General features: G+C 46.0%; 1 long non-coding RNA gene across 1 annotated transcript; it reads left to right on the top strand.

The window, feature by feature from the left end:
• Window positions 1–285: 285 nt before the first annotated feature.
• On the top strand, window positions 286–23,760 carry LOC144591379 (uncharacterized). The gene is made up of 3 exons (XR_013546806.1): window positions 286–423; window positions 12,342–12,818; window positions 22,437–23,760. It is a non-coding gene; the product is annotated as an uncharacterized LOC144591379 (long non-coding RNA).
• Window positions 23,761–25,196: the final 1,436 nt, after the last annotated feature.

Here is a 25,196-nt window from a genome sequence, read left to right as displayed (position 1 = left end):
TTACAAAAAAAAGGCACAAAGTGCTGGAATAACTCACCGAGCATCCCTGGAGAACATTGATAGGTGTCGTTTCGAGTCGCGACCCTTCTTCATACTTCTTTCAACTAGGGAGGCTTACAACTTTGACCTCCAGTCATTGCCAACAGTTTAGTTAATATCCATGTTGTAGCAAAGCAGTGTTCAATTCGAGCCCGTGGTAAAATTGCATGTGTTGGAAATTGTGAAAGGAAAATAAGACAAAATGTTGAAAGTTGACTATAATAACTTGTGAATATGTATCTTTCCAGAATATTCAGCCTCCGTTGATTTGGTTTCCATGGCACTGAACACACAACAGGCAAATACCTTGGAAAACCCTAGCGCAAGAATTATGCCAGTGACTGGACCTCTGTTGTGGCTGTGGAAGGCGCTACAGAAATGCAGGTCATTCTTTGACTATTTTTTCTTTCCTTCTCCCTCATTCTTTTTTCATTTCTTTTATTATCAATGATTTTGCTCTGCACTCCCCTGCCCCACACCAAGGGTGCGATGACTAAATTTCTATCAAAAGCACATTGCATCACTCAGTATTCAAAACCAGAACATGCTGGGAATACATTGTTGGTGTCTGTGCCATATTTCAGTGCCATGAAACATGAAAGATCAGCACCTTGTAATGTTGACCCTGTTCTTCTCTCAGTTGCGAGTCACACAGCATTACTGGAGAAAAGGAGTAGGTGACATTTCGGGTCGAGACCCTTCTCCAGTATGTTCATTTAGTTTGCCTTTCGATGCAGATTAAGCAGAGCAGCCTGGATAGATTGCAGCCCAGGACAGAACTGTCTGAGCTGTAGTTGAAGAGCTGTTATTGTTTAGTTTTGTTTACAGATAGTGTGGAAACAGGCACCAGTCCACCGAGTCCGTGCCGACCAGCGATCACCCCTATACTATGTATGAGTTACAGTAGTTCATATACTACACACTAGAGGGAATTTACAGAAGCCAATTAATCTACAAATCTGCAAGCCTTTGGAATGCGGGTGGAAACCGGAGAAAACCCATGCGGTCACGGGGAGAAGGTATAAACTCCATACAGACAGCACCTGTAGTCAGGATCGAACCCAGGTCTCTGGGGCTGTAAGGCAGCAACTCTACCGTTGTGCCACTGTTCTGTCCCCAGCCCTGTGCTGTTTGTCCTCCCACTGGGTGCACCTTTTCCTTGTTTGACTTTCATGGGATTGGAAGATTGTTTCCTTGCTTGATGTTAAATCCCAAATCAAGGCAACAATGTCCATCACAGTGAGCAACTTGAGAAAGCACGGTAAGGGGTGGGGACTTGTGTTTTTATTCATGGTGCTTATATTTTTACTGCAAGTGGTGCAGTTAGGGAAAATCTGTAGCCTCATTGCAGTCAACCGAAAGAGGAAACGGCAGAATTCCAGAGCATCATTCAGCATCTGTGGAGAGAGACCAATGCAATGTTTCAGGTCGCTGATTTTTCTGTAGAAAGGGAGTGAATCATGAGTAGGGTCTTTGGACTGAATAATTGATTCTTTGACACACTCTAGTGACACAAACTTTCTTGCTGAGTTTTTCTGGCAAATTCCGTTTCCAGTTTTGGGAATCTGCAATTGCAATTGTTTGCTCCAATTACTGTAGATTACATAGAAAATAGGGGCAGGAGGCAGCACCGCCGAAAATAGGTGCAGGAGGAGGCCATTGCGCCCTTCGAGCCAGCACCGCCATTCATTGTGATCATGGCTGATCATCCACAATCAGTAACCTGTGCCTGCCTTCTCCCCATATCCCTTGATTCCACTAGCCCCTAGAGCTCTATCTAACTCTTAAATCCATCCAGTGATTTGGCTTCCACTGCCCTCTGTGGCAGAGAATTCCACAAATTCTCAACTCTCTGGGTGAAAAAGTTTCTTTTCACCTCAGTTTTAAATGGCCTCCCCTTTATTCTAAGACTGTGGCCCCTGGTTCTGAACTCGCCCAACATTGGGAACATTTTTTCTGCATCTAGCTTGTCCAGTCCTTTTATAATTTTATATGTTTCTATAAGATCGCCTCTCATCCTTCTAAACTCCAGTTCAAAGTACCTGTCCAACTCTTCTGCCATTTCCTTATTACCCATAATTTCACCCGTGTCTGCCTTCAAGGGACCCTCATTTGACTTTGCTACTCCTTTTCTCTTAACATATCTAAAGAAGCTTTTACTGTCCTTCTTTATATTCTTGGCCAGCTGCCCCTCGTACTTCATCTTTTCAGCCCCTATTGGCTGTTATTTTACCTTATGTTGTCCTATGAAAGTTTCCCAATCCTCTGGCTTCCTGCTACTCTTTGCTGTGTTATGCATCTTTTCTTTTAGTTTTATTCTATCCCTAACTTCCCTTGTCAGCCATGATTGCCTCCTACTCCCCTTAGAATCTTTCTTCCTTTTTGGAATGAAATGATCCTGCGTCTTCCGGATTATGCCCAGAAATTCCTGCCATTGCTGTTCCACCGTCATTCCTGCTAGGATCCCTTTCCAGTCTACCTTGGCCAGCTCTTCTCTCATGCCTTCATAGTCCCCTTTGTTCAACTGCAACACTGACACTTCCGATTTAACCTTCTCAAATTGCAGATTAAAACGAATCATATTATGATCACTAGATCCAAGCGGTTCCTTTACCTCGAGTTCCCTTATCAAATCTGGTTCATTGGACAACACTAAATCCAGAATTGCCTTTTCTCTGGTAGGCTCCATTACAAGCTGCTCTAAGAATCCATCTCGGAGGCACTCTACAAACTCTCTTTCTTGGGGCCCAGAACCAACCTGATTTTCCCAGTCTCCCTGCATATTGAAATCCCCCATCACCACAGTGGCGTCACCTTTGTTACATGCCAGTTTTAACTCCTGCTGCAACTTACACCCTACATCCGGGCTACTATTTGGGGATCTGTAGACAACACCAATTAGTGTCTTCTTGCCTTTACAATTCCTCAACTCAATCCACAGTGACTACCTCATCAATCCCTATGACTGAATTTCATCCCTCACCAGCAGAGCTACCCCACTGCCTCTGTCCACCTGCTTGTCCTTTCTATAGGATGTATAACCCTGAATATTAAGTTCCCAGGCCCGATCCTCCTGCAGCCACGTTCCCAGGCCCGATCCTCCTAATCCCCACAATGTCATATCTACCAACCTCTAACTGAGCCTCAAGCTCATCTACTTTACTTCTTATACTTTCCGCATTCATAATACAATACTTTTAATTCCTTACTCATCTCACCCTTCACATCGATCCCTATTACACTTGGCCATACTCTCCTATCCCTTTGTGAGCTTTCTTTCCCATTAATTCTGGGATCATTAACTATCCCTTTACTCTCTTTCCCTTTAACTCCATCCTTGACTATCCCATTTCACCCCCCCCCCCCATTTAGTTTAACACCACTGTGTAGCAGTGGCAAACCTGCCCGCCAGAATACTGGTCCCCCACCTGTTAAGGTGCAATCCGTCCCTTTTGTACAATTCCCCCTTACCCCAAAACAGATCCCAGTGGTCTAAGAATCTAAATCCCTGCCCCCTGCACCATTTCCTCAGCCACACATTCAGGTCCTGTATCTCCCTGTTCCTGCTCTCGCCAGCATGAGGAACTGGAAGCAAACCGGAGATAACCACCCTGGAGGTCCTGCTTTTCAGCATTTTTCCGAGCTCTCAAGTCACTCTGCAGAATATTCACCCCCTTCTTTCCGACATCGTTTGTGCCAACATGCACTACCACTTCTGGCTGTTCACCTTCGCCCTTGAGGATTTTCTGCACTCTGTCCGTGACATCCTGGATCCTGGCACCAGGGAGGCAGCACACCATCCTCGAATCCCGCCTGTTGCCGCAGAAACCCCTGTCTGTACCTCTCCCAATGGAGTCTCCTACTACCACGGCGTTGCCTGACGTCGGCCTCTTTGGTTTTGGCTCAACAGCACTTTTTGTTTCGCAAACCAGTCTGCCGCTCAGTGTGGTAACGTCTTCTTCCCCGACAGCTTCCAAGTGGGTGAACCTGTTCTCAAGAGGTACAACACCCGGGGACCTTTGCACTCCAAGTTTCCTTCCCTTATCTCACCGTCTCCCACCTTCTCTCTTCCAGTACCATTGGTGTAACAATCTCACTGTAGGACTTGTCGAGGAACGACTCCGTTTCTCGGACGAACCTGAGGTCATCCACTTGCTTCTCCAGTTCCCCAACACGGTCCTTCAGGAGCTGCACCTGGATACACTTCTCACACTTATAGCAGCCAGAGGCACCAGCAGTGTCCCTGACCTCCCACATCCTGCAAGCATCACACTGAATCAGCTTGTTTGACATTTCCTTCTTGCATCTCACCCTCTCCAGCGTTTGGTGTGGCGTCCTCCCTCAGCCTCGCAGCCAAAGACTCGCACTTTTCTCACAGGGCTCGCAGCCAAAGATGCGCATTTTTGTCACAGGGCACTTCCCTCGACAGGGCCACACCCCATGACTGGTTCCACAAATATGCAGCACAGAGCGCCACAGGAGATCCTTTTTCTCTGTAGCTATCAAACTGTGCAACTCCTTCACCTACTGCCGTGAGGTGGACTGACTACCCCACCACCCGTCCCCAATCTTTGCACATCCCCAATCCTGGACTTTCCACTTGTCACTTTAGTTTCATGTATCTTGTTGTTTTTTTATGATTGTTGGCAGACCAATTTCTCTCCTGGGATAAATAAAGTTCTGTATCATATCGTATGTATGCAAGGATAAAAGTTGTTGATGGAGCAGAACGGTGGATTGGAATTCTTTCTATTGGGATTCTGGGGGTATCCCAGTCTAAAACCACCTTTTGGTGACGGCATCTCTGAATGAACTGGTTGCCCCCAACACCCTGGCACTTCAGAGGGAGATGTGGCCCTGGATTTTGGCCTGAAATCCCTGAAGTGGAACCAACAACTCTGTTATGCTGATTCTGGTATCAGTTGGCACAGGTCGCTCTGCAAATTGTATTGAATGTAAGGTGTTAAAATGGGAGAGGGAGGTGGCAATCTGCTGAAGCTTCCACTGTATATGAGGCTGCTTTACAGTGACTGGGGAGGGGGATAACACACGTAAAACAGCGCAGCACAAGAACAGGCCCTTCGGCCCATATTGTCCAGGGCAAGTTTAACTCATCTCTGCCAGCTCTCCTCTCCGTGGGGGTAAACCTGGAATGAAGTATGAGTTTGCGTGTCCCCACGCTACTCCTTCCGTAGGCTGTGCAGCTGGTGTATATCCCTGGGATCTCTCTTCTGATCAAGCGCGGGAATCTTTGCCGACTTCCCTTGAGTGCTCTGTGATGTGTGAATGGGGTTAGTTTCCAGATCCTCTTTTGTGTCGGACAGGGCTGGTTGATGCTTCTGCAGACATAAAGTGGCAAATCATTCAGCCCCTGGAGACCACGGCAAAGTGTTTGCCGTGACTCAGACCAAGAGAAAACCCAACGAGTTCCCCTTTTCTCAAACCAGATTGTGAAAGTCACACGGTAAGACGTGGTTCTCTTAAAATGTTATTTCTTTTTTTAAATAGGGGATAGAAAGTTGGAAGCAGAGATGCTGACAGCATTTAGGGAGAGTCCAGACAAACATTTGAATTGCAAGTGTAGAGTGTTACAGGCCAAGTGCTGGATGATGAACTGCCAGAGGAACTTGGCGGGAAAGGCAACATCCGTGGAGGGGAATGGGGGCTCTCAGGATGAGGCTTTCCACTCTAGGATATCTGGGATGTCCACTTTCTTCAGTGAACGTGGTCCCACACCCCCTCAACAGAGTTGGGGATGGAGTCTTCACCTGCGTCTCCTCCTGTTTCCCACACCTCAGTTCTCACACCTCCTCCCCAAACCCAGACAGAACAAGGAGAGAGTTCCTCTGGTTCTTACCATTTCCTTCCACAGTTCCTGACCCACTGTGTTCCTTCAGCAATTTCTTTTTTCACATAATTCTAGCATCTGCAATCTCTCATGTCTCCAAGTGCTGGAAGATGGGATTAATGCCGATGGCTGCCCCATGGTTGCCATTGACACGGACGGCTGAACGGCTTGTTTCCATGCTGCATGACTCTAAATATTTCTGAATGTCTTGCAGTCCGACTTCCAGCATTATCACTATTGCTATTTCTACTCATGAATGATTTAATTGAATTGCATCCGGAGGTGTTGGTCTACCAGGAAACCTACCAGCCTGCACTGTTTGGCACCCAGACTAAACTCAATGTCCAATAGTGAACTTGTAAACTCCACACAGACAATGCCCGACGTCAAGATTGCACCTGATCACTGAGCTGCAAGGCAGCACCTCCACAAGTTGTGCCACTGTGCCCCCCCCCCCCCCCCTCTTGTAACAGTGTCAGATTGTTTCCTTTCTTCAGACCAGGAGGGTCCTAACCCAAAGAGTCACTTATCCATGTTCTCCAGAGATGCTGCTTACTCCGGCAGTTTGCGTTTTTTGTTGTTGTAGATCTACTGTTTCTACTCTTAACTTGTGGATAACTTGCTCTGTGAAAGAGCGACAATTTCCGAGTAGACCGAGGAGCGTCTATGGCCAAATTGACGGTCTTCCAGTAGCATTGGATGTCTGTCTCTGAGTGTGTGTGTCATGGTCATCTTATTTGGTTTAAAACTAGACCAAATTTGTGGAAGAGAATAAGGGCTTTCCTTTGACTTGTAACTATTTTAACCAGAATATGAAAAAGTATTAGAAAACGGGTGTCCGTCCCATTGATGCTTATTCAAAGTACTTAATGCCAAAGTTAACTTCCTTTTTAATGACAAGCCACAGGACGTGCTGTGACTTCCTTTTCATTCATAGAATAAATTCTTGAATGAAATGTGAATGGGCATCTCAATTAGAGGGAGGTACGTTTCTGCTTTATAAGAAGAGCAAGACACAATAGCAAGGTGAGCTACAAAGGGATGATGTCCTTTGTGGTCTGCATGTTCAACTGGGGTAATTATGTGTCTGCTTTTGCAAGGTGCATGCTACCGGGCTGCAAGTCACCACAATTAGAGCATAGTTCTGCCAACAAGAAGGGCAAGTGTCTGTGTCCAACAGTAAACTAACCTCCCTTGCAGGCCAATGCATGCCCAGCAGTGCCACACATTGCAAATACAAAGGTACTGATAATCTGGGATAGGAACAGAAAGTCTTTGGAAACACGCAACAGGACAAACAACAATCTGCAGGTACTTTAGTTCAGTTTAGAGATACACCAAGGAAACATAGAAACATAGGTGCAGGGGTAGCATATTCGGCCCTTCGAGCCAGCACCATCATTCAACATGATCATGGCTGATCATCCAAAATCAGTACCGCGTTCCTGCTTTTTCCACATATCCCTTGATTCCCTTAACCCTAAGAGCTAAATTTAACTCTCTCTTGAAACCATCCAGTGAATTGGCCTCCACTACCTTCTGTGGCAGAGAATTCCACAGCTTCACAACTCTCGTATACACTGGAATTTAGAAGGATGAGGGGGGATCTTATTGAAACATATAAGATAATTAGGGGTTTGGACACATTAGAGGCAGATAACATGTTCCCAATGTTGGGGGAGTCCAGAACAAGGGGCCACAGTTTGAGAATAAGGGGTAGGCCATTTAGAACGGAGATGAGGAAGAACTTTTTCAGTCAGAGGGTGGTGAAGGTGTGGAATTCTCTGCCTCAGAAGGCAGTGGAGGCCAGTTCGTTGGATGCTTTCAAGAGAGAGCTGGATAGAGCTCTTAAGGATAGCGGAGTGAGGGGGTATGGGGAGAAGGCAGGAACGGGGTACTGATTGATAGTGATCAGCCATGATCGCATTGAATGGCGGTGCTGGCTCGAAGGGCTGAATGGCCTACTCCTGCACCTATTGTCTATTGTCTATTGTCTCTAGGTGAAAAAGTTTTTCCTCATCTCAGACCTTATTCTTAAATGTGACTCCTGGTTCTGGACTCCCCCAACATCGGGAACATTTTTCCTGCATCTAGTCTGTCCAATCCTTACATTTTTTGGGAACATTTTTCCTCCAATCTAGTCTGTCCAATTCTTAAATTTTATATGTTTCTATAAGATTCCCTCTCATCCTTCTAAATTCCAGTGAATACAAGCCCAGTCGACCCATTCTTTCATCATATGTCAGTCCCGCCATCCCAGGAATTAACCTGGTGAACCTACTCTGCATTCCCTGAATAGCTATAATGCCTATAATACCTCAAATTAGACTAATTACTGCTATTCAAATGTGCCGTCTTTACGTCTTTAATAATTGACTCCAGCATCTTCCCCTTTCCCAACATGTGAGGCTGGGAAAGCACATCTCGGACCCGCTGATCCTCAGCATTGGAGCACCGCAAGGCTGCCTACTCTCCCCTCTCCTTTACTCTCTCTACACCAACGACTGCACCTCCACAGACTCCTCTGTCAAGCTCCTCAAGTTTGCGGATGACACAACCCTGATTGGACTGATCCAGGATGGGGAGGAATCTGCCTAAAGAGGGGAAGTGACACAGCTAGCGTCCTGGTGCCTTCGCAACAACCTGGAGCTCAATGCTCTTAAGACAGTGGAATTAATAGACTTTACGAGAGCACCCCCTCCCCTCCCCCACTCACCATCAACACCAAGTCATATCTGTGGAGTCATTTAAGTTCCTTGGAACTATCATCTCCAGGGACCTTTACTGGGAGGCCACCATCGACACCAAAGTCAAAAAGGCCCAACAGAGGATGTACTGCCTGCGGCAGCTGAGAAAACATAATCTGCCACAGGCAATGATGGTCCAGTTTTATACTGCCATCATAGAGTCTGTCCTCACCTTCTCCATCGTGGTCTGGTTTGGCTCAGCCACCAAGCATGACATCCGGAGGATGCAGCGCTGCGTAAGATCAGCCGAGAAGGTTGTTGGCTGCAACCTTCCCCCCCATTGTACACTGCAAGGGCCAAGAAGCGAGCGGGTAAAATCATCTCTGACCCTTCTCACGCAGGACCTGATGGTCTGCATCCCAGAGTACTCAAGGAGGTGGCCCTAGAAATTGTGGATGCATTGGTGATCATTTTCTAATGTTCTCTCGACTCTGGATCAGTTTCTGTGGACTGGAGGGTAGCCAATGTAACCCCACTTTTTAAGAAAGGAGGGATAGAGAACACGGGGAACTATAGACCAGTTAGCCGTACATAGGTAGTGGGGAAGATGCTTGAGGGGATTGTTAAAGATGTTATAGCAGCACATTTGGAAAGTAGTGACAGGATCAGTCACATTCAGCATGGATTTACGAAGCGGAAATCATGCTTGACTAATCTTCTGGAATTTTTTGAGGATGTAACAAGTAGAATGGACAAGGGAGAGCCAGTGGATGTGGTGTACCTGGACTTTCAAAAAGCCTTTGACAAGGTCCCACACAAGAGATTAGTGTGCAAAATTAGAGCACATGGTATTGGGGGAAGGGTATTGACAAGGATAGAGAACTGGTTGGCAGACAGGAAGCAAAGAGTAGGAATTAACGGTTCCCTTTCAGAATGGCAGGGAGTGACTAGTGGGGTGCCGCAAGGTTCGGTGCTGGGACCGCAGCTATTCACAATATATATTAATGATTTAGATGAAGGAATTAAAAGTAACATGAACAAATTTGCAGATGACACAAAGCTGGGTGGCAGTGTGAACTGCGAAGAGGATGCGATGAGGATGCATGGTGACTTGGATATGTTGGGTGAGTTAGCCTTTGTAATGAGAGGATTTGAGTATAGGAGCAAAGAGGTCCTTCTGCAGTTGTACAGGGGCTGGTGAGACTACACCTGGAGTATTGTGTGCAATTTTGGTCTCCTAATTTGAGGAAGGACATTCTTGCTATTGATGGAGTGCAGCGTAGGTTCATGAGGTTAATTCCCAGGATGGTGGGACTGTCATATGATGAAAGAATGAAATGACTGAGCTTGTCTGGGCTGGAATTTAGAAGGATGAGAGGGGCTCTTATGGAAACATATAAAATTCTTAAGGGATTGGACACACCAGATGCAGGAAACATGTTCCCAATGTTGGGGGAGTCCAGAACCAGGAGCCACAGTTTAAGAATAAGGGGTAGGCCATTTAGAACTGAGATGAGGAAAATCTTTTTCACCCAGAGAGTTGTAAATTTGTGGAATTCTCTGCCTCAGAAGGCAGTGGAGGCCACTGTATTCGCCTCGCTGCTAGCCTGGTCTCGCCTCGCCGCTGGCCCGGCCTCACCACCAGCCTGGCCTCATCACGCCGCTAGCCTGGCCTGGCCACGCCGCTGTACTCGCCTCTCCGCTAGCCTGGCCTCGCCGCTGTACTCACCTCGCCTCGCCGCTGGTCTCGCCGTGGGCCTCTCGCCGCTGGCCTCGCCTCGCTGCTTAGCGTGAGCCCGTTGATGTTGAGAGGGGATGGGGTGGGGGGGGAGGGGGGCAGTGGTGGGAGGAGGTAGCGGGAGTCAGGGGGGGTGGAGGGAGGGGGGGAGTGGGGGAGGAGGGGTGGGGGAGTGGACCACTGGAGCAAGTATATCTTCAATTAAATTAGGTATGTGCAGTTTTTTAAATGAAACTCTTTCTTCATAACTTAGTCACACATTTTATAACCATTGTTCTTTTATTCAATACCAAGAGAATTGGGATGTGTAAGGAAATAGCAAAATAGAAAAAACAAAACAAAACAATTTTTTCTTTGTTGTGAAAAGTATTTCTGTTCAATATAATAGTAGAATATACTCATGATAGGTCTGACATTGTACATGTAGTCCAAGAACTACAGACTGTTGGAAATAATAGTCATTTTTCACACGTGAATGTAGCGCAACGTGTACGCGCATTTGGCGTGCATACTTTTTTTTGCTGAAAAGTTGCATTAGGCCATATTATGAATTTTGATGTAAAATTCTGAATTTTGGACATCAAAATTCTGAATTTGTAAAATCAAATGTTGGGAGATCTGTTATTGTATCTCCCTCAGCCATTATTGAAATTGCATCTACTTTGATTTAAGCACCTTCCTCTGTGAGAAGTCATAAAGCTGTACAGCATGGAAACGAGCTCTTTGGCTTAACCTGTCCACACTAACCAAGTTGGTACGTTGGGTTAGTCTCACTTGCCTGCATTTAGTTCATATCCCTCCAACCCCCTCCTTTACATTTATCTGTCCAAATGTATTTTGAAAGTTCCTGATCATTTTGAAGACCAGACCTCTCCCCAGATCTATCCTAAGACCCCTATATGTTTCTCCATCGTGAATATTCAGTTCTCTTTGAAAACTGTGGTGGTATTTAATTTTGAACCTCCTCTCAACACACTTCCCTTACATGCGGTGAAGCTCAAATCGTGACTACTCATGACTTCACAGGCCTGCATTTGTCATCCCTGGTTCTGTCTCCTAAAGTCTGTGGTTAGAACAGAACTCGTGGATAGCCACTTAACCTGCTTTCGTTCTTGCCCGTGTGTGTGAGCGTTGGTGCGAGTTGGCAGGATTAGGGTCCACACTGATTCCCTTGCAGCCAAATAGAATCATAGAAGGAGGCCATTTGGCCCACCGTAGAGAGAGAGGGAGAGTCATACAGCACGTCAACAGGCCCTTCAGACCAACTCATTCATGCCGATCAAGATGCTCCATCTAAGCAGGTCTCATTTGGCCACATTTGGCCCACATCCCTCTAAACCTTTCCTATCCAAATCAGCTGTTTTCCAGAGAAAATTTCTTGTTCCACCCTTCTTTACTCCCTCCACCCCACCCCATCCACAACAACCCTGGCCTTTCTCTGTAATCTTGCAAAATGTTCTCCACCACACACTTATCCAATTCTCTCAAGGCCACAGTGGAGCCTCCCTCTACCACATTTGCAGGCAGTGCATTCCGGATAGCAACCACGCACTGTTTAAAAACAGCTTTCTCTCATATCACTGATAATTCTCTTCCCCTTTATTTTTTAACCATGACCTCCATTTCCTAACCATTCCAGCAATGAGAACAGCCTCCCACTCTCCACACTATCTGGACCCATTGTCATTTTATAGACTTCTATCAAATCTATCCTTGGCCTTCTCTGAGTCCCAGCCTTTCAAATCTAATTGTAGTTCCTAGTCCTGAGAATGGTTCTCATAAATCTTTTTCGGAACTTGTCTAATGCCTTCACATCCTTCCTTTTATGTGGTGACTAGAATTGAACATATTGCTCCAGTTGAGGCTGGGGCTGTGTTTTATAGAAGTTTAGTGCTACTTCCTTCATTGTATATTCTCCGCCTTTATTGATAAAATTGCCTGTGTCTTATTAAACTCTTTCTGAATCAACCCTGCCACTTTCCATGATTTTTGTCTGCTTACTCCCAGATTCCTCCTGCTTCTCTTTCAGATCTTTGTTCTGTGCAGACACAAGATGCTGGAATGTGGAGCAACAAACAGTCTGTTGGGGAACAGTGGATTCTGTTGGGAAAAGATGGGAGGGAGGATGTCCGGTCAACATTTCGAGTCAAAATCCTGCATCGGGAACACCGTTATTCTATATTACGCCAAGTTCTTCCTACCAAAATGCAACCTCTCACACCATTAAACTTCCTTTGCTGCACATCTGCCCATTCAACCACTCCATATGTGTCCTGGTGCAGTTTGTCACTACCCTCTTCATAGTTGACAACACTGCCGACAGCTCACACTGAAGCACGTGCACGAATAATGGGCACCAGTTCCTTGACGTTGATGGAAAGCTGACCAACGGTCTAGAATGAAGTGAAGGACAGAACATTGGCACAGGGCAATTGTTGGGAACTGAATCCAATATCCCATCTACACCACTTGGCGATAGCGTCGGGCAGAAGCGGAACCTTAAAGGGTAGGAACGTCTAAAAATAATATTTGGGCTGCAAGCCATCTCACCAGCATGGGTGATTGTACAGAGCTCCTGTTGCTGCATTAACACTGTTCTATTGTTATGTATTGGTCTGAAACACCAGTTTACTTTAAACTAAATTTAGAAACAGTCATGAACCTGCCAAGATAGTATCAGGCTTGCAGACACACAGCAAGATATGTTCAATTGCCAATTCTACAGTAGCACAATGCCCTGGAGCCATATGATTTGTTGATGCCTGAAAATATTTGATATTTACAGCAGACTATGATTATATTATTTTCCCCCAAAGGGCCATTTCTGATTTTTTTTTTTTGTTGGAAGGGAGAAGCATGCCAAGTACACATTGTTACACTGCCTCGCATGGAGCTGTGCACAAGATGGTTAGATATTGAATGGACGGGGAGATAACAAGCAAGCGGTTTGCATTGGTGTTCACTGGGGCAGTGAAATAATAGTACAATCCTGTTTATCTTATTGAAACTCACCAGAGCACTTTATTCAGTAAGTTACTAAATGAAACACGGTGTTTGTATTTAAGCAAGGCAGGGTCAAACGAGGACAGCAGAGTGGCGCAGCCAGTAGAGTGGCTGGCTGCATCTTGGCTCCAGTGATCCTGCTTGAATCCTGACCTCTAGTACTGTCTGTGTTGAGCTCACACCTCCTTCCCAGGACCCTGTGGAGTTTCCCTCGAGTGCTTCAGTTTGCTCCCAAAACCTGTGTGTGTGTGTGTACAGGTTGGTGGGTTAATTAACTGCTGTAAATTAACCCTCATATGCAGGTGAGAGATAGAGTCAAAGGTGGCCTGGTATTGATGGGAATGTGAGAAGAATGAAGCATGATTAACGTAAATTTGTGATTGATGGCTAGCAAGGCTGGGTGGGCTGAAGGGCCAGTTTTCTGCTGCGTGGCTCCTTGACGTAGCTTTCTCCAGTGTGTGGTACAGGGGTGTCGTAGGTCTGGGCTGTGACTTCCCCCTCCCCTCAGTAGTTATCAAGAGAACATATTTGTACAGAACAGGTAAAAAAAATGTTGGAGGAACTCGGCAAGTGAGGCAGCATCTGTGGAGGGAAATGGACAGACAATGCTTCTTCAAGACAGGTCCCGACCCAAAGTTGTCTGTCCATTTTCCTCCACAGATGCTGCCTGACTGCTGAGTTCCTCCAGGAGATTGTTTTTTGCTCAAGATTCCAATATCTGCAGTCTCTTGAGTCTCCTCTTAGTGTATAATTTGTACTGACGAGGTGCTCTGGCAAAAAGGGGTCAGATTTCAATTCGGAAATAAACCAGCAGAAAGACAGGTGGTGTGTAGTCAATGAGTTGCATAGGGATCGAGACTTGAAGTCTTTCTGATTTTGCAACTGAAGGGTGGCCAGTTTTTCTAGGGGAGAGAGAGAGAGCATGGGACTCTGCTTGAGGGTGAGAAAGGCATTGTCACGTAGCAGTGGCTGTGGTACTGGGAGGGGATCAGCACACCCAGCACTGGCTGCACCACCGTCAAAACAATGCAGCACGGAAAAAGTCCCTTCTGCACAACTCGCCCATGCCGACCAAGTTCCCCAGCTGACGCAGCCTGTGCCTTGCCTACATATCTCCAAACCTTTGCTATCCATGTACCTGTCCAAGTGTCTTTTAAGTGTTTCAAAGTTGATGCGTGGACCATCCTCCCCAGCAACGCTTCATGATTCAGTGCTGGCGAAGTCTTAGCCTTCTACTGAGCACTGGCAAGCACAGTCCCGGGACCTAGATATCCAGTGGCACATGGCCTGCCCCAGGATTGAGAGAATCTCCCTCATACCCCCTTTTGGTCGATTGATTGGAAGATAGAGTAAGGAAACAGGGAGAAAGTCGGGATCGAACCCGGGATCTCTGGCACTGTGAGTCAGCAGCCCTACGAGCAGCACCACTGTGTCACAGTATTAGCAACAATCACACCTTGCTTTACCTGCTTGAAGATATCTGTGACTGCAATCCTTTTTCAGTGCTGATGGCAGTAACTGGGCAAACGTCCCTAAATCAGGCAGCGTGGCACTTCTGAGGTTTGATTGGGTAATGTGCAGCTTGAGTTGGTGCGGTGCTTTCCATCCCATCTCTTCAATTTAGCTGTCAGAGATGCTTTGCAATATTGCGTGTTTAAACTGGCCCCCGTTTGGATATTTGAAGGGAGATGGTGGAACAACAGATGAACAGTTATCATTTATAGCTGAGGTAGGTGCAGTGGGTCAGTGTGCATTTATCTGTCCAACAGTCCGGGCACGGGAGACTAGATCTCCATGGTCTCCAGTAAACCTGTTGGAGGAACAGGGAGTGACGGAGGTTTTCTCATGTGGTCATAGTTTACTTTAGTTTAGAGATGCAGCGTGGCAATAGGCCGTTTGGTCCACCGGGTCCACGCTGAACAGCGATCGCCTGCACACTAGTTCTATCCTACACACTAGGGACAATTTACAGAAGTCAATTAACTTACAAGCCTGCACGTTTGTGGGATGTGGGAAGAAACTGGAGAAACACTGAGAAACCCGTGGTGTCACAGGGAGAACGTACACACTCCGGCATAGACAGCGCCTGTAGTCGGGATCGTTGTACCGCTGTGCTACCGTACCGTTTGTTATGATCAATAGCTGCAGCAGATGATACATAACCGCATAACTGCACTGACGATGGTGCAAACTCTGCAGCATTTCCTTCCAATGGCTTTCTTTTTATTGAATTGCCAACGGCTTTCACTCACCACCCTTTTTATAAAGGTTTTAAAGATATTTGTTTTTTGTTCTTGCTGATGGTACAGGGGGGAATTTACTTCTTCGTGTTTCTTTAGAGAATCTAAACTCTGTATTTATTTTCATTGGTTGGGGGAATTCCATTAGAGCGGCAACGGTATTAGTAATTTAAGCCTAAAATAGTGTTCCCGATGCTAAATTAAGGTAGAATGTTGAACAGATACCTTGTTTGGCCCAGTTATAAGAAATGTAGTCTCTCGGTTGAATGTCATTCATCTACTAATCGTTATGAATATTTGCCTGTTTTTAACTCTGCAGAACAGAATATTTTCCTCTTCCTTTGCAAGCAGCTTTTTTATCTTTCTTTTGTTATCTGTCAGTGTCAGCCCGATTAAATTTCCGCACACGTTGAGATCCTGCATTCTTGACAACCCCTTGCCGACACTATCGTTAATGTTGAAACTAATAATTAACAGATTTTTGTTTGAAGATCGGCAGTAATAATTCAAAGAATAATGATGGCTTACCTGTGCCCGTATAAATTCATTCTTATGGCAATGACGACCTTCCTCTGCTCTCTCTCAAAACAAAATAAATTCACTAGTCTCCCACCAGCTCCATCCTATTCAAAGCCCACCCATTTGGATTCAGTGAGCGGGGATCATCTGCGCTAAGTTCTGTGCATGCAGGAGAAGGAAGGCGCACACACTCACCGAGCTTCTGCTCCTCTCTGCCGCCAGTGCCTGCCTCTGGTCTGGGTGTTGTTGGCCATTGGAGGAAGTGGCTTCCGCAGGCAGATCGCTGGAGGTGAAGTGCTGAGTGAGCACAGGTCAGCCAAGCAAACGAGGTGCCATGCGGAAAGGGACAAAAGTGAGCAATGCCAGACACCCATAGGGCAGATGCACACACACGCACACGCACACGCACGCAAAGATGCATGCACACACAGGCAGAGATGCACAGGCACGCACACAGGCTGAGAGGAACGTACCTACACACAGGCATAAATGCGCACACAGATACACTAACAGAGATACATGCACACACATGTACACGCACACAGAGACAGGCAAACACATATTTTGAAACAGACATTGCATGCATATGTGGACGCGCACCTCTTTCACACACACCCCACACACACACACATCCCTCACACACTCACACACCCCACACACACACACACGCACACACAGACTTCCTACACGTACACCAAAAAGTGTGCATGGTTAAAACCAAACTTTAGTTCTAGTTTCCAGCCAATTAAATATGTTTAAGAACATTCACCATTCAGATGCAGGAACAGCAGCAGTTGGATTGTGCACTGCAAACTCCCGCAAGTAGCTGTTCATTTTATTTAAGCATATGCAGTGTGTCTGAGATTCGCATTGTAATATGAATTCTGCCTGTTGGTCGGTCATCTGTTTTCCAGATGGCCTCTCATTCAAGCACTGATCAGCACTGCACCTGCCTAGCTGGGTCCTTCAATGGGAATAAAGCCATGCAGCACATAAGCAGGCCATTCGGCTCACTCGCCATAAATAACAGATAACAGATAACAGATAACAGAGCTTTATTTGTCATTCGGTACCGAGGTACCGAACGAAACTACATAGCAGTCATAAAAAAAAGAACACAAGACACATATCCCCAACACAAACGTCCATCACAGTGACTCCAAACACCCCCTCACTGTGATGGAGGCAACAAAACTTCCACTCTCTTCCCCACGCCCACGGACAGACAGCTCGTCCCCGACCGACCCGCACAGTCCCCGCAAGGGGATGGAAGTCCCCGCGGCCGAATCGCACCGGGCCTGAAACGTCTCACGGCCGAGCCGGGCGATGAAAGGCCCCGCGACCAAGCTTTGCGCAGCTAAGTCCCGTGGCCGAGCCGCACCGGGCGATGTTAAGTCCCGCGGCCGAGCCGCACCAGCGATGAAAAGTCCCGCGGCCGAGCTGCACCTGGCGATGTAAAGTCCCGCGGCCGAGCCGCACCGGGCGATGTTAGGCCCCGCAGCCGAGCTGCACCGGGCACTGTTAAGTCCAGCGGCCGAGCCGCACCGGGCACTGTCAAGTCCAGCGGCCAAGCCGCACCGGGCGATGTAAAGTCCAGCGGCCGAGCCGCACCGGGCGATGTTAGGCCCCGCAGCCGAGCCGCACCCCGCGCCGTGAGGAAGAGAAAAGTTTCCCCACCCCCCCCCACCACCCCCCCACCCACACCACCACCCCCCACACATACACAACCAAAAAATATATAAAAACCATCCCAACACCGACACAACAAAAAAAAAGGAAAAAAGACGAACAGACTGCTAGCGAGCCGCAGCCGTTAGGTGCCGCCACTTCCGCTTTCTACTAACTCTATTTCTTTCCTAATACTTACCGCTGGTTTGTGCATGTACGCTACACATGCACAAACCAGCACATCTTTAGAAACCGGAGTACCTTAGGGAAATCCACACATTGACAGGGAGAACGTGCAAACTTCACACCGACAGCTGCTGAGGCCAAGATCAACCCCCGTTTGCTGGAGCTGAGAGGCAGTGTCTCTAACAGCTGCACGCCTGTGCTGCCCCATTGTTTATCTATGTCCCCCCCCCTGAAAGTGATAGTGAACTGATTTAGTGATGATGCATAGGTATGGATAGTAGGCAGGAGCCCTAGTTGCCCTCCTGTTTAAAATAGTCCGAAGGAAGCATTCATATCCGATGAAGAGGACAGCTGTTGGGAAAGGGACAGGGCTGCAGCAATCCTGCAGCACTGCACAGGAAGGCCAGTTGATTTTCCCCCTTCCATCAATCCATCACCCCACTCTCCACCCACTGGGTCTCCACCTCCCACTGTTCCCATCAGCGCACCTACTCCCTTATTTGGTTCCATGCTTCACCATCTTTATGCAATTCCATCATCTGCAGCCGTTTGTTGTCTCCACTAATCAACTTCCAGCCTCTCTCACCATCTCCATCCTCCCCCATCTGATTCCGTCTACCAACCAACCCATCCTAACCTGGATCCACCTATCACTTCCGAGCTCTTGCCCCACTTTTCCCTCTCACCTCTTTATACTGCCTTTCTCCCCTCTTTCAGTCCAGATGAAGAATCCTGACCCAAAACGTTTGACTGTCCATTTCCCTGCACAGATGCTGTCTGACCCGCTGAGTTCCTCCGGCAGATTGTTGTTATTGCAGCCAATTTTTTTTCCCTCCATTTTTCTGCATTGGGACTTGAGCAACGGAGAATTGAGGAGCGAGTCATATTAACAAGAGAAAAGAGAGAGTAATGTGTAAAGAGTGGAATATGATGGGTGCAGAGGCCCAGACCAGCTCATCCAGCAGCAGCAATCTGGCATATAGATGCCTGCCTGGCTAGAGACAGCGAGGTCCCAGGTACTGAAGTTGTCCTCCTGTCCCTTGGTGAGCATAACCAGGACATGTTACTCTCAGTGCAGATGGTCTTTGTTCACTTGCACATCCTCACCCACCTGCAACCGCTGCCTGTACTATACATAATTACTTTGATAATTGGGTGACGTTTCAAGACGGAACCCTTCTTCAGAACACCTGACAGTCTGAAGAAGGGTTCCGACCCGAAATGTCCCCGTCTTTTTTCTCCGGTGATGCTGCTTGGCCCGCTGAGTTACCCCAGCACTTTTTGTGCATCTTCGGTATAAACCAGCATCTGCAGTTCATTCCTACACATAACCTTGATCAATCATGAGCCAACCTTGATCATTGTTGGCTCATCATTGTAATAATAAATTCTATAATCACACAAGCAAACTTCCAAATAAATATCCTTTTGCTGCTCACCAGTTCAAAGCTTAGTTAATTCCAAACGTAGATCAGATGTACTTAACAATCCTTTGTAAATTCCAATACTTTCCATGTCTGTTGGGAAGTGTGTTCTAAGTTTCCCGTATCCATTGCCATGTTTAAGGAGGTTCTGGAAACATTTGCAATTTGTAACCAATACCACTCAAATATCAAAGCGCCTCTTTGTTTCTGTATGTGGAGACTTCACTGAGTGAGACGATAAATCTCATTGGAAGTAGGAAATTATTTTTCTGTTTATGCTGAGGAGCACAATTCCACGTGAATTCCAGCAGAGTTAAAACTTTGCACCTGCCCAGACCGGACTTAAAATCCATTTCACATTTAGCTTCTTTCTCCTCAGATGCTGGCTGACCAGCTGCAAATTTCCTCTGTTTTCTATTTTTCCTTTGCATTGTTCAGGTAAGTTTAACATACTCCTTGTATCTAAAATCCCAACTGTTTTTCCGTAAGTATTTGCTTGCTGCTTGCATAAGGTGAGTAATTTATTTGCAGTGGAATGGGCAATGCCACGTTCCAGAGCTCCATACAATGGGAGTACACGTCAAGACCTCAAAGGCACACATGTAAATCTTCCATTTATCAGTGAAGGGAAATTGCAGAGAGTGCAAATTTGCAAAATGAATTATCTTGCATCAAATGCAAATATTAATGACCCCCAACTTCATCATCCCATTAGCGCAGTTGATAATCAAGTTCCTTGTCTTAACTTCCTGCTCATAATCTTGTCACACTTGTGACTGTGAGAGTGCCTTCTACTACAGTTTGAGTTGAAACAGCCCAGCTATTTTTCTAGCAGTTGGTAGGCGGCAGAGCGAATAGGCTTTCATTCCATCAGATTCAAACGGGTGCATCAACCCAGTAGGCAGCACAACGTGCCTGGATTATTTTCTCCAGCAACTAACTCTAATGAATAAATATATGTCGATTGTGGCCACCAAGTCTTGATCAGTCTGAAGAAGTGTCTCGACCCGAAAGGTCACCCGCTCCTTCTCTCCAGAGATGCTGCCTGACCCGCAGTTACTCCAGCATTTTGTGTCTACCTGTGGCCACCAAGACTTGGTCTGTCTACTTGATGGCCACGGGACTTTGCATGGCAAGGTGCTATAAGTGAAAGTTCAAAACTCCACAGCATCCTCTGTTGAGCCTCGTGGACCCAACTGAAGAGGAAAAGCTGCTGCACGTCTCCGTAACCAACTAGCCTGTGGAATCATCAAAGGGCAACGTGGAGTCAGTCATACCAGCATGTTAGGATAGTGAATCCAATATCGAGTGGGATAAAGAAAGCAAAATGAAGAGAGTTTGGATTGAAAGGGGGAAAAGGAAAACAAGGCAAACAAAATGTAAAACAGAAATAATTTAACATTTTTTTAAACTTTAACAATTAAAATTTGAAAGGTTCTGCACTCGCTCACTTTTGAGACCTAAATTGGTAGTAATACATGTTTAGTGCTAGTAATAAAGTAAAGTATAAGGCTTTACTTTATGAAAAACTTGCTTCGACTGAAATAGTCAAACACGGACGTTTTGTTCTTTGGCTGATCTGTTTATGCATCATCGGTATAGGAACTGTGAGCAGTGTGTGAGGAGTGGATGAGCCAAGGGTTGTTTCAGCACAGCTTGAGGCAGAATGGCTAATCCTCGTCAGTCACCATCAGACTTTTGCGTTCACATGCATTCACCTGTGGTTGCAGGTTGAAGTTTGTATAAACAACCTTCATTGGCTTGTGATTGCTCTAGGTTCTGCCTCATTGTAGGATAATATATGTGCAGATGTACTCAGGCGAGCAAACTTCCAAACTGGGTGCTCAATGTTTCGATGTTTAGTTAATCCAAAATGTGGATCACTTGTACTTAACTTGGAAGGAAGGCCCAGCACAAGACCTGGCTTGCAAATAACATCAGAATTCTCTTTTTGCACATTCATGTGAGGCAGAAAACTACTTTGCAGTTTTGCCTGTCGGCACATACTATTTCACTTGCTACTTCCTGGCAAATGTTTACTTCCAGAGAGCAGCATGTTACCTGGTACGTGGCAGTCTTGCATTACTCTGTCAAATTATAGAAGAGGAAGCCTACAACAGAACATTTTATTCTGCCCAGAGGCCCAGTAGCAATACTTGGTATTTCCCTCAACAAAGATACAGAGTGCTGGAGTAACTCAGCGGGTCAGGGAGCATCCCTGGAGAACATGGAAAGGCAAAGTTTTGGGTCAGAACCCATCTTCAGACTCTGAAAACTAGTCTCTGAAGAAATGTCCCGAACCGAAACATCACCCATCCGTGATCTCCAGGGATACTGTCTGACCCACTGAGTTATTCCAGCACACCATGTCTTTGTTTTGTAAATCAACATCTGCAGTTCCTCATTTCCACACTTGGTATTTTCCTCACCTGATCAGCTGAGGGCCAGGGTAAAGGGCCGTTATTCCAATTTATATATTTTTCTTACTCTCGTCCCCCATCTGTTGAGAGGTTGCTTGCCAGTCAACCTGGGCCAAGACTCGAAACTGGGACACCCAAAAACTGTATGACTCAGCTAACTGTATTAAACAGCTCACCCACCGGGAGAGCCCCAGCTGCGTTTTCTGTGTGACAGTGTGGGTGTGGAGTGTTTGAAGCTTTGAACATGCCTAAAATGTGACAGATTCTAATCTGGCTCAGTTCCCTTCGAAGTTATCACTGTGTTGTGCCACCTCTTTTACATGACTCAATATTTCCATTTTGTTTACTTTGCTGTCTCGGGCTCCCCGTCGTTGTTTGCTGAGATCTCGGCAACGAATGCCATACATGTTAACTGGAACACCACCACTTCAGGGCTGGTTATCCCTTCATAATGCAGCAGGAGAGGTGGGCATTACTGCCGCACCCTCAATTATTAGAACTAAGTGGCTCGCTTGGTCACTTTAGAGAGTGCATAAGGGGTGGCTTTGTTGTCTCAATATCAAACTAAGTTTCCTTCCTGCTGGGTACCAGAGAAAGAGATGTGTTTTTGAGGCACCTTGAAGCCCTCATGTTCACCATCACTAATACAGGATTTTTATTGCAGGTTTATAGAGCTCCTGTGGCGGGATTTGAACCTACGCCTTCATATTTGGAATGCAGAACAACAATGCCACCGATCCTAGTTTCTCACAGCGATGCTGCGCAGTGCCACTGTTCTGGGCAATGTTGCAGAGGATGAGAGGACCTGGAGGAAGATGGATGAGCTCATGGTGCAGGCATTGATGATGATTAAATCTGCTCTACAATACAATACAATATATCTTTATTGTCATTGTACAGGGGTACAACGAGATTGGGAATGCGCCTCCCATAAGATGCAATAATTTAGTTAATTTAAACAACAACAACCCAACGAAACAAATTGTAACAGTTTTAAGACAGAATAAAGTGCAAGTAGATCTGTGCCGGTTCACTGTGCGATGTGACCATCCGGCTCAGCAGGACCGGTTCGTAGCAGCTATGGCCCTGGGGATGAAGCTGTTCCTGATGAAGCTACTTCCAATGGACAGGGTTGGAGGGAGGTCTGAGCATCCTCAGCATTACCTGTCGAAGCTAAACTCTTGAAACCTAGACTGATCACCCTGCTGCAACGACGTCAGTAACAAGTAAATCTGATTAAGATGTAAGCATATGGGCATGTTGATTTTCAGGCACTCAGCCAGTAAAGTCATGCTCAAGAGCTGCCAGGTCTCTGTGGTGAGGAAGGTGTTGGTGTCATTTACACACGCACCATCACCATCTCTGGTTTCCGAACCCACCATGCATCAGGTATCACCCTCTCGAGCAAACTTTCTCGAGAGCAGCATGGAATGTTTAGCTGAACCCTGCAAGGAGCGAAGGGCCAAGTGGTTGGCCTCTCCTCTGCTGACTGCCACAGGGTGAGCTGTTAGTGCAACGAGAACAGGACACATAAATCTTCTTGTGTACCCGTATAGCAGTCTTGAGGGTGTATAGAAAGACGGATTCCTTAATGTTATTTTTTCTTTTGAGCTATTTGACGGTATACTACAACCATTCAGCAAGAAACCCGGAAGGGAAGGCATTTACCTTTGAACCTGAACTGTCCAAACCTAGATTTAGGGAGTGTTGGTATAGGAATAACAAGGAAACAAGGTCATGTGCGGCAGGAGAGAAGGATTCTGACATCTCTCACCATGTTACTTGTTCTTGACTGCACATGTCCAACAGACTCGATTCAGGTTTTCGGTGAGATTGCTTTCACTGGAAAGCAATGAGAAAAATCTCCCAGAAGGGGAAGGAAAAGGGAGGAGTTTTTTTTTTTAAAGGATCAAAATGGGAGAAATTTGTGCTACTGCTGTAGTGTGATGTTTATGTTCACTTCATAGCAATCTGTCAGGGTATTTATTTATTGATCTGTTTATTTATTTATGTGTTTTTAATAATAAATTTATTGGAATATGGCACTTGCTGCGTGATTTACAAAGTCGGAGATTTTCCCTCAGACCTCCTATCGATGATGTGCTAGAGGCCACAGGAGTGTAAAGATGCACAGTGGCATTCCCCGAATATCTTCCACAAAATTCATTCGTACGTGCATGGTTTGCAGAAGCCACAGGCAAGTCGCAGACAAACAGGACTCAGGATCAAATGCAAGGTGTATGTCAGTGAAGTTTAAAGGTCTCAACTTGTGGAGTGTTGCATCTTAAATAAAGGGTCAGAAGCTCCCCCTTAGATAATCCACCTACCTACATCCCCCCACCCCCATCTCCTACCACCACACATACATACATAAACACACATGTGCACACACACACACACACACACAGACAAAATAATCCTCCAATCTGATCCCATCACCAACAAAGCATTGGGCTGCTGATCCTACCAGGCACTTCACGTTTAACTTGTGAAGCATAACTAAAATCTCCAGGCTTTTAGTCTTACCCTACAAAAACAATGATCTGCATGTAGACTCAAAAATATATTGGGTGAAATTAGTAACTATGATTGTGGGATGTTGGAATAAGGTTGCAGAGGTGAAGTTGGAATTTACTTGGAGGGTAATAGCTGGAAAAGGAAGTTAGATAACTTATTTAATAGGTAAGCTAAAAATGAAATTGTTTACAATTTTTTGAGCTTTACAGTCAGTGAATTATTCTCGGGTGCATTGTGCTTATTTAAGCACACTTGGCAGTTATATTTTACCCATCACAATTCCACAAATTGAGCTAAGGAATCCATTTTAGCGAGCTGAATCACAAGACTATAGCACAGAAAAAGGCCATTCAACCCATTGTGTCCATCTTAGCCAATAATGGATCATTTGTTCTTGCATTTCCCATTCTTGATCTTAGACATTCAGGACACAGCAGATGGTCATCCATGTATTTTTTAAATGTGCGAAGGTTTCGCGTTTCTGCCTCCACCACCCTTTCAGGCAGTGAGTTCATGCTTCCAAGTTTCTCTCAAAACTCTCCTAATCCTTCTGCCAATTAACGTTGATGCTCAACCTCACTCATAGAGTTATGCAGCACGGAAATAGGCTCTTCAGCCCAACTTGCCCATGCTGACCAAGATGTCCCCTCTAAACTAGTTCCACCTGCCCACATTTGCTATCCATTTACCTGAGCAAATGTTCTTTAAATTACTAACCCTCTAAGTCACTGCTTTCCCTGCTAAGGGAAATGTTCCAGTCTGTTTGCCCTACAAGCTCTCTTGTAATTTTATATACCACCTCGAATTCACTGATCAGTCTCCCTGCCCCACTCCAAATAAAAACGACTCCAGCCTAAACAGACTCTACTCGTAACAAAAATTCTCCAGCATTGGTAAAATGCATATA

The sequence above is a fragment of the Rhinoraja longicauda genome, unplaced genomic scaffold (genome assembly GCF_053455715.1).
Source record: "Rhinoraja longicauda isolate Sanriku21f unplaced genomic scaffold, sRhiLon1.1 Scf000954, whole genome shotgun sequence".
In the NCBI taxonomy this organism is placed as follows: Eukaryota; Metazoa; Chordata; class Chondrichthyes; order Rajiformes; family Arhynchobatidae; genus Rhinoraja; species Rhinoraja longicauda.
This window is presented reverse-complemented; position numbering and strand designations above follow the sequence as displayed.